Source organism: Panthera uncia, chromosome B1 (assembly GCF_023721935.1).
Source record: "Panthera uncia isolate 11264 chromosome B1, Puncia_PCG_1.0, whole genome shotgun sequence".
NCBI lineage: Eukaryota > Metazoa > Chordata > Mammalia > Carnivora > Felidae > Panthera > Panthera uncia.
In genome coordinates, this window is record NC_064811.1 from 113,335,573 (window position 1) to 113,346,050 (window position 10,478).

The following is a 10,478-nucleotide window of genomic DNA, read 5'->3' on the forward strand; positions in this document are numbered from 1 at the left end:
TGGCCTTGTAAAACCCTGGGGAGAAAATGAAGTCCCACTATACTAGATTTCTGACTTAGACAATTAAAAAAACAGATGATTTTAAGTCATATGCCACAATAGAAAATAATACAATTTTGGCCTATGCGTTAGGTTTGTCTTTTTGCGGTTTGTCTTTTGTGGTTATTTCTGTCTACAAAATATATAGTTAAACCTTGAACAATGTGGGTTTGGATTGCATGAGTCCAGTTATACACATTTTTTTTTTCAGTACATGCAGTACATATTATAAATATTTTCTTTTTTTTATGATTTTCTTAACATTTTGTTTTCTCTTATTTTATTGTAAAAATACAGTATATAATACAGATGGCATACAGAATATGTGTTAATACACTATTTATGTCATCAGTAAAGCTTTTGGTCAACAGCAGTCTATGAGCAAATTTGTGGGAGAATCAAAACTTATATGCAGATTTTCAGCTGCACGGGGGTTGACACTCCTAATTCCCAGTGTTGTTCAAGGGTTAAGTGTATAGCAGTGGGTGTCAAGGAAAGAAATTTCAGTTTCAATTTTTTTTCTTTTAATTTCCTACTTGAATACTTTTTTTAAAAAAAGTTATCCAAGTAGGCTTTATAGTATTTTTTTAAATTTATTTATTTACTTTGAAAGAGACAGAGAGGGAAAGCGGAGGAGGAGGGGCAGAGAGAGAGAGGAGAAGAGAGAATCCCAAGCAAGCTCCATGCTTGTTAGCACACAGCCTGATTATGTGACTCAATCTCATGAACCGTGAGATCACGAAACCAAGAGTCAGACCTAACTGACTGAGCCACCCAGGTGCCCTGGTCTTAAAGTATTATAACAAATTTCTATTACAACAAATTATATAAAATTTAAATGATGTTGTATATGGTGTGTGATGTGAGATATGTGGTATATACTATGGGCTGGATCATTTTTCCCTATTTAAAACTAAAAAATGATTTTTTTATTAAAAAAAAAACTTACCATGCAAATATAATAAATTCTTGTTAAATAACACACTGAAGCCAAGAGATTTATATTTTCCTAGATATAAGCTTGATAAATATCATTTAAATACAGGCAGGAATTTATTTTAATCAATTTTATTTATAATATGAAAGTTTATTTACATGCTAAGTAGTACAATTAAAAAAAAGCCAAGGCATTATCAATAAAAATACAGGTTAAGACATAATTTTACATAAGACTTCAAAAATATTTTCTTACTGAATAACATGATCAGCTTCAAATATAATCCTAGCAGCTACTGAATTATTAGGCATATAATTGGCTTCCTAATCTCTTTTATGGGCCTCTATATCCATAACATGTGTTATTATTAAATGGAATTTGCTTTTTTATTACAAAACCTGTCCTTGTTTTTTTGGTTGCACAAATACTCAATTCTAGGCAGAATTTAAATCAGCACAGAAAACAGAAATAAGGTCATTTTTCTCCTTGGTCTTGATGCTTGTTAAAGTAGAAAATGCCTGTTCCCACATGTATGATGCTGAAAACTACAGCAAAATATTCATAGCCTTCCTGTGAATGTCAACACACCCTCTTTCACAGAATTCCAGAACTTGTGTAGAGGCAGATCAGCAAATTTCATCTTCACTCTGTCCTCAGTCTGCAGGTCACAAAGTTCCTCCTGCCTTCTCCGAGTCTAATTCTCAGTCTGAGCAGATTCAGAAAGAGGGTGTCTTACCCGTTCATACCTTGGCATTCAAAGGGAAGGCACACCCCACTCACTTCTCTCCTGTAGCTCTTCCTGGTGGTCGTCAAGAACACCTGAGACTTGCTGATTCCCTTTCACGAAGTCAAGTCCTAGCAGGAGTGGAAACATGTTAGTTTCCTTTTGCAGCGGATTTTTACAGAGATCCGGATTCCCTTTACAACATTTTCTGCAAGACCTCACAAAGACCTGTTAAACTCGTCCACGTGTGGAAACGCATCTGCTAAGCAGACTGGTTTCAGCAGCCATACTTCATCTTGAGATTCTCCACCGAGTAGGTCTACCACGGTCTTGAGGGTACTCGGACTCACCTATCTGTTGCAATGCCCAGCTGGGAACTGTCCCTCTGTTAAGCCACCAGATTTCCACGTGGAGCAAGTTTATGTGCTCTTTGACCGGGTGTGCACCTGTTTTTAAAACAATCTCAAGTAGGGGCGCCTGGGTGGCTCAGTCTGTTAAGCGTCCGACTTCAGCTCAGGTCAGGATCTCGCGGTCCGTGAGTTTGAGCCCCGCGTCGGGCTCTGGGCTGATGGCTCAGAGCCTGGAGCCTGCTTCCGATTCTGTGTCTCCCTCTCTCTCTGCCCCTCCCCCATTCATGCTCTGTCTCTCTCTGTCTCAAAAATAAATAAACGTTAAAAAAAATTAAAAAAAAAAAACAATCTCAAGTAAATTGGTCTTTGTTTAGTAAAGTATTTTTGTAGCATCGTTCATAACTTTTTTTTTCTTTTTTTAGATTTTCACTGCCCAGAATGTTTATCCCAACATTTTTTGATGAAGAAAGTATTGTGACATTAGGATTTTCTTTCATTTAAAGAGATATAAACCCTCTCATGGAATCAAGCATTGCTAAAGGCACCATCAATACAAATGTCAACACACTTTCTCCAAGACAGAAGTTTTGTTTGTGGATAAAAAGAAACACATTAAAAACATCTTGTCCTTTGCTCATATCAGCCTGCTCTTTGCAGTAGGAAAAAAAAAAAAATTCTTGGATCTCACCTTCATTCACAAATCTTATAACTGCTACAGCATGACATTTCCTGGGGAAATCTCAGAATTCATCAACAGGGTAGAGGAGCTGTTGTTTTTCAGATTATTACACAAAACTTCTTCAGCATGAGGTGACATGATATTAATATGTCTATTATCAGACTGTTCGAGAGTGAAACGTTTCCAAATTCTCATACTACATCCTGTCCTAGCGTTTTCATCACTATAATTTTACATACTGGCATTACTCGTTTCTCACCTACTGTGTGACTTTTTCATCTCTGGCAATAAGTTTGGATACCAAGTAACTTGCTTCCTGAGACTTTTCACTAATGTGGCTTTTTAAAATGAAGACTTTAGTTTGTTTTGTGATTCTAGTGTCCATTTACAATAATCAACACTCTAAGTTTCAGAAGGCTGTGACTTGTGATGAAGTATATTTTTAATTTTGCTGGAGCCATTTCTGCATTTTTAGTTTATTTGCCACAGATGATGCACAGGGAAATGGGAAAATTGGCTTATTGGCCCAGGAAAAGCCCATGAATAAGAAATTTTCATTGTGACAACATGTTTTTGTATGTGTTCCTCTGTACCCTTCTGAAACGACTCAGGTTATAATTGTGCATCGCCAACATTTTAGGGATTATTCTTTGGCTTGGATCTGGAATCCTACTCTTTCTTTCACATCTCATCCTCGAAATCCACCACTCCCAACTCTCAGACATCTTTGTTAAAAAAAAAAAAAAAAGACTGATAAGATATAAAAAATACCTCACAATATAATTCACTTCTAACCTACGTAATCTACATTATACAATGCTTGCAACAATAGCAAAGGTCAAAGTGAAAGTTTGTTGCAACATATAGAATTTCTTTCTTCGGAATTAAACTTCCCTCTGACTTTCTTTTACATGTAGAGCATGCCAGCTCCCGTGATTTTCCTAAGCTGGTCAGCAGTGCTTAATAGGTGGTTAGGGTAAGTGACTTGGGAGGGAGAATCTGATGTCATGGGCTTCTTCCCCTCCCTTTGGTGTAGTCAGGGCTTATCAGTTATAAACAGCCTCTCCTATGTGGCCACAAAAACTGATAATGAGCACAACCAAATGAGCACAGTGCTTTTGCGCACTGCTCTATAGGAATGGAAATCAAAAACAAAACAAAACTCTTAAAATGTGATAATAAGCTGCTCCATCAGAGTGAATGCTAAGATCTTGCACAAAGGACAGAAAATTTTTTTGCGTGTCTTATGATCATTGATACCACCCATAACAACATTTCATGTGCACCCGGAACCCTGATTTAAAAAATAAATAGATAAACTAATGTACGCCCACATTGATTAACATCAGTTATTTATCATAATAAGTTCTATTTATCATTAATATTTATGGTAATTATTGGATCCTTGTTTTAATATATACATTTGATATTTGAGAATATCATTTTAAGTGCTAAAATGTCAATAAAAGTCATAAAAACTTTATGTGTAAAATAATCTGTTCTGTGAATTGTCCAGTAACTATCTATGATGATTTAGAACTAAGACACATAAGCCTATAATCAGATTGACAATGATGTTGGGAAACTCATATCTCTATGGATACTATTCCACAAATCAAGTAAGAAGAACAGTAATATTAGATAGGCAGCTTCATCAAGATTGTTTCCACTTTAATGCATGCTATTAGAGTTTCAGCAGTACAAGCAGGCCTTCAATAGCAGAAACTGCTTTATTATTTTTGTCATAAATTCTTATTTTTTTTCTTCTTTCTTACCCCTCTGGAAAGTTATTCAGACATTTTACGAGATAAGGTTTTATGAAACTCTATACTGTACATATCATTACAACTAAATCTTATTTTACTGTCCTTCTCAAAAAGTGAAACCACAAACTGTCACTACATTAATCAAATCACAGCAATACTCCCTATTCAAGTGAAGCTATGGTTGAGCTGAAGATATCAAAACTTCACTAAATCACAATACAGATATTGTAGCACAAACATCAAAGTGGAATTTATTTGTGCCTGAAGACTCCAACTCCATCATATCCACCAGTCATCGTGTCCATTACTGACTGGTTTTCAAGGTCAGAGTGTTAGTTAATATGTTCAATGTTGGCAAATGCCCTAATTCTAACACTAAAATCTGTAGATGTCATTAAACTGGAATACAATTACATGCAAAGCAAGTGTGAAGAATTGTTATATTGGCACTCTGTGATTCACCAAAATGTATTGACGGACTTCAAGTTAAGCATATATATCTGTACTTGTGTCTTCTGAGTTCCTAATATTGAGCCAATTACAGCAGGAGACTTGCTTTTGAAATTAATGATTCAGCTTGTCCTCAATGTGACTACACATAAGAATCAAGAGTAAAAATTAAAATAAAGGAACAGCTATATAATTATCAGAACCCACCCAAACAACACATGGGACTCTAAGACTGAGTACCAAACACAGATTTTATAAAGCTCCACAAATGATAAAGCACAAAAATGTTGAAAAGATGGGGTGGAATGGGGGCTAATAAACTGGAATGGAAGCAGAAAAAAAAAAAAAAAAGTTGAAAATATCCAGACCAAATAATGTAAACATTTAAATCCCATCTTTGTACAATTAGCAAATAAGCAATTACATTTATGGTAATTCTGACAGAGCTGGTGTGTCAGTCACTCACTCTTTCATTCATTCATTCAATCAGAAATTCATGCATGAAATTGTAATTAAATGATTATCACATACATTATACTCTAGGAAATGAAAATGCAAGGATGAATCAGGCACAGTTCCAACTCTCAAGAAGCTCGCTGTGTTATGGAAGACAAGCACATTAAAAAAAATTATAATGCAATGTGTTAGCAGCAATCATGGAAGTATTGCAATGCAAAATAAATAAATAAAAATGGAATATATAAGTGTGATCACAGCTATGCCAAGAAAGTAGAGAGGAAGAACACTTAAATATGTTTGAGATGTTAGAGACTTGAAGGATGATTTACACCTTTTTTTTTTTTAATTTAAGTACATGTGAAGGAGACAAGTAGAATGCATCTTCAGAAGCAATAGAAGGAAGAGCAAGAGTTGGATATGGTTGAATGGTATACATTTGTTTAGAGATTACAAAAGATGCATCTGGAAATAAGTCCTTGTACATCATGTTGGAGATTTTTAACTTCATTCACTACACCAGCTATAACAACAATTCGAATATACAAACAGGTAAAGTAAAAGAAAAGAAAGTTCAAAAACAAGAGAGCAAAAAAAAAAAAAATAGAAATGAAAAGATGAGAGCAATCCTATAAAAATGTCGATTTTGTAGTTTTACAAGTAATATCAGGAAATAAAATCTTCATTGGCACCATTATTTCAAAACCTTAAAAGCTAGTTTATAATCACAAAAGTAGAAAATAACGTAAAAACAAAGTAATTTGATGAAGTGAACATATTCAGTTTTACACCCAACTTGTAACATTGCCTTTTTTGTTCTCTTCTGTCTAAAGAGAAGTAAAAAATTCATGAGGGTTTTGGGAATCACTTGGGGGACTTGAAAACTTTTAAATCTGGGGCAAAATTAGATTTTATTTTTATCAAATCAATTCCATCAGAGTGGAAGGAACTACGGTGGGGACAAGAGTACTTCTTTTCTCCCAAATTGTTAACATTACATTTGGGTCAATTTGCACTTTGAAAATGTTTAACTTCTTTTTAGCCAGAGGGTACAATTTAAAGGATCAACTTTTAGAACCAAATTGTTTGCATCAGGTTCATTAATTTACCATTTTCTTCATAGGCAAAACTGCCTGTTTCAAATCACTAACAGCAGAATAGCAATCACATTGAATGGCATTTTTCAAAAAATAAAATCATCCACTATATAGTAGCATGTTTACAATGAGTGGTTGAATACACGAGAGTCAATATATTATATGAAAATATATAAAAATTATCTGATTTTTTCACTGTAAATGAAAATAAGAGAGATTACTGTTTTCATCACCAACAGATTTTTAAAATTATGTTAGTAAGCACCCTTCATAAGGAATCAGTGTTTTCTGACTCTACCAACCAATAAATTTCTAGCTTTTACCCTATAGTATATATAGCAGGTTAACTTGTAGTATAACAGTTTTCTGTTCTTTTTACAACTGACAAAAGTGATGAGTTTAATTAAATTCTGTACATTCTATGCAGATTTTTATGCAAAATTACTCTAAACAAAGTAACGTGATTTATATAAAACTCTCACCAATGATAAATACTTCATTAGAAATTTTCCATATTATGAATGAACAGGATATAAAATAGTTTATATGAAAAATTAGAATAGTCTTAAGACTGAAATTTTAATGTTAAAATGTATGGCTAATATATTTTTTAGCTAATGTTTTTTTCAGCTCACGTTTGTCTGTTTTACATTTTCAGAATTAAGAATATTATGAAAATAATATTAATAAGAAAATAATTTTGTCGGGGCACCTAGGGACTCAGCTGGTTAAGCATCCAACTGTTGATTTCAGCTCAGGTCATGATCTCACAGTTTATGGATTTGATCCCTGCATCAGGCTCTGTGCTGATGGCAGGGAGCCTGCCTGGAATTCTGTCTTCCTCTCTCTCTGCTCCTCCCCTGTTTGCTCTCCGTCTCTCTCCCTGTCTCTCCAAAATAAATAAATAAACATTAAAAAAAAAAAGAATATAAGAATATTGTCAATATGTCTAAGAAAGTATACCAAACAAAATCTCAATATTATAACTCTATCCTTTCTGGTCACAGATAAAGAAGTCTATAATTGCAAAATGGTACTAACTTTATCATCCATGAAAGGGGATGACTCTTACACTGCCGAACAGTATTTTACTTACACTTAATTATCAATCATATATCATAGTTCAATAAAAATGAAAATTTCTAATGACATCAATTCTAGAATTTTCAACAGACAGGGTTTAAATGAGTTATTATAAATATTACTTCCTTATACACTTTTTACGGGTCTTAACTTTTAGCTAATTGTATATATTTCCATCTTTATTTCTATTAATTAATGCTATAGGCTGTAAAAATTCAGTAAACCTAAGTAATTATTCATAAGAAAATATTTTATGATGTAGCTATATATAATCTTGATCAGAGAGAGGAAATATTTCCCAAACATTTGTCAAAATTCTCCTGATTAAAATGAAAAACAGTTCCTCAGTTGTCAGTGGACTGTAACAACCATATTGCCAAAAGTTTTTGCTGAATCTACTGTAAAATACCCCCTCCTTTTTTTTCTTCCTTCTAGAAATACACATTTCTACATGGGCTTGGTTCCTTTTTTTTTAATTCTTTAATATGCTCTAAATTTTTAGGGATAATTATTAGCCTAATTTAATAGAAACACTCAACTAGTCAACTGCATGTTCATCCAGTAGCATATTCACTTGTATGGTATTAAAGTATTTATAGATGTACATGTATTATATGATATGTATGTATATATTTAATGTGACAAAACTGAATCTTACACTTTGTTAAAATGTGCGTTAGAATGAAATTAGATTCCTAAATGATTACAGTTAAATAAAAAAATTACATATTTTGGAATCATAGAACAGTCTTCAGTCTCCCCAAAATAAAATATAATTTGTTGTTTAATATCAAAAACTGAGCAAAAGTAAGTCATGCCTGCTAAAACTATGACTAGTGTAAGCAGCAAGGAATATTATTCTAGTCAGCCTGGGCTGCTATAACAAACCATAAACCGGATGGCTTAAACATCATTTATTTATCATGGTTCTGGAGGCTGGGATGTCCAAGATTAAGGTTCCTATTGAGCATGTTTTTCTTGACTTACAGATGGCTACCTTTTCACCATGTCCTCACATGGTGAACAGAGACAGCTCTGATCTCTCTTCCTCCTCTGTTAAGGACACTAATCCCATCACAGAGTCTCCACCTTCTTGGTCTCATCTAACTGGTTGCTTGCCAAAGGCCTCACCTTCAAATACTATTATATTAGGCTTAAGGCTTCAGCATATGAATTGAGAAGAACATAAGGCAATCAATTCATAACAAAACTTTTTGGCTAGGCAAATTTAGTTTAATTTTATGGTTTTCTTTCATTGGAAAATCCAAGAGTAGCTCAAAGATAAGACAAAAATCACATGAAGTAGAATTCCATTGTTTTCCCTGTAAAGTTGCAAAGTATTATAAAACTAGTGCCTTATGGCATTAAATATATTCTAAATCTAACATTAGTGGGGATTCCTAGATTGCACTTCTCAGATGAATGAAAACTCATAAAGCATAACACCAAGAAAAATTTGCATTCAAATGTTGATGTTCTCATGGAAGAACACTAAAGTACATTTTCATACCTCAATGGTACAGGACTGTAAAAAAATATATATTTACTTCCTATATTGGCATTTCTTACATGTAATTCCTTTTCAGAATGAGTATTTGATCATAAGACCCAGTCACAAGTAAGCAGATTACCATATTTTACCACAATTTTTAAAAGACCACTTAAAATAATGGTGGATTATTTTGCAACAGGGGAAAAATATCTATGTGTGAACATTCACACTTCTCTACTAACTCTTACACAAAAATAGGCACAAAGATCAATGGAACAGAATAGAAAACCCAGAAATGGACCCACAACTATATATATAGTTAGCTAATCTTCAACAAAGCAGGAAAGAATATCCAATGGAAAAAAAAATACAGTCTCTTCAACAAATGGTGTGGGAAAAACTAGGCAGTAACATGCAAAAGAATGAAAATGGACCATTTTCTTACACCATACACAAAAATAAATTCAAAATGGATGAAAGACCTAAATGTGAGACAGGATACGATAAAACTCCTAGAAGAGAACACAGGCAACAACCTCTTTGACCTCGGCCATAGCATATTCTTACTACACACATCTCTGGAGGTTAGGGAAATAAAAGCAAAAATGAACTATTGGAACTTCATCAAGGTAAAAAGCTTTTGTACAGGAAAGGAAATAATCAACAAAACTAAAAGTCAGCTTATGGAACAGGAGAAGATATTTGCAAATAACATATATGATAAAAGTTTAGCATCCAAAATCTATAAAGAACTTATCGAACTCAACACCCAAAAACAAATAATCCAGTTAAGAAATGGGAAGAAGACATGAATAGACATTTTTCCAAAGAATACATACAGATCACCCACAGCCATGTGAAAAGATGTTCAACATCACTCATCATGAGGGAAATATAAATCAAAACTACAATGGGATATCACCTTAGACCTGTCAGAATAGCTAAAATTAACACACAAGAAACAAGAGTTGTTGATGAGGATGTGGAGAAAGAGGAAGCCTCTTACCCTATAGGTGAGAATGCAAATTGGTGCAACCACTCTGGAAAACAATATAAAGGTTCCTTCAGAAGTTAAAAATAGAAATACCCTAGGACCCAGCAATTGCACTACTAAGGTATTTACTCACAAGGAAATTCTTAACCGAGTTGCTAAAAAAAAGAAATATGGAAAACAGAGAGGGAGAGGAAAAGAAAAGCTGAATGACACTATCACTGAAAGAATTCAAGGATTTGGCAAGTAAGAGACTTGGAAGAAATAAAGAAGGCATAGAAATTGGGAAGGGAAGAGACTTTTGAGAAATGTAAAGAATAGAGTTATATTCTTTAAGAAATGAAAAACAAATGAAATTCCAGTTATCTTCACCAATATTTTGTTTCTTTTTTTTTTTCATTTTTATTTTTTTTT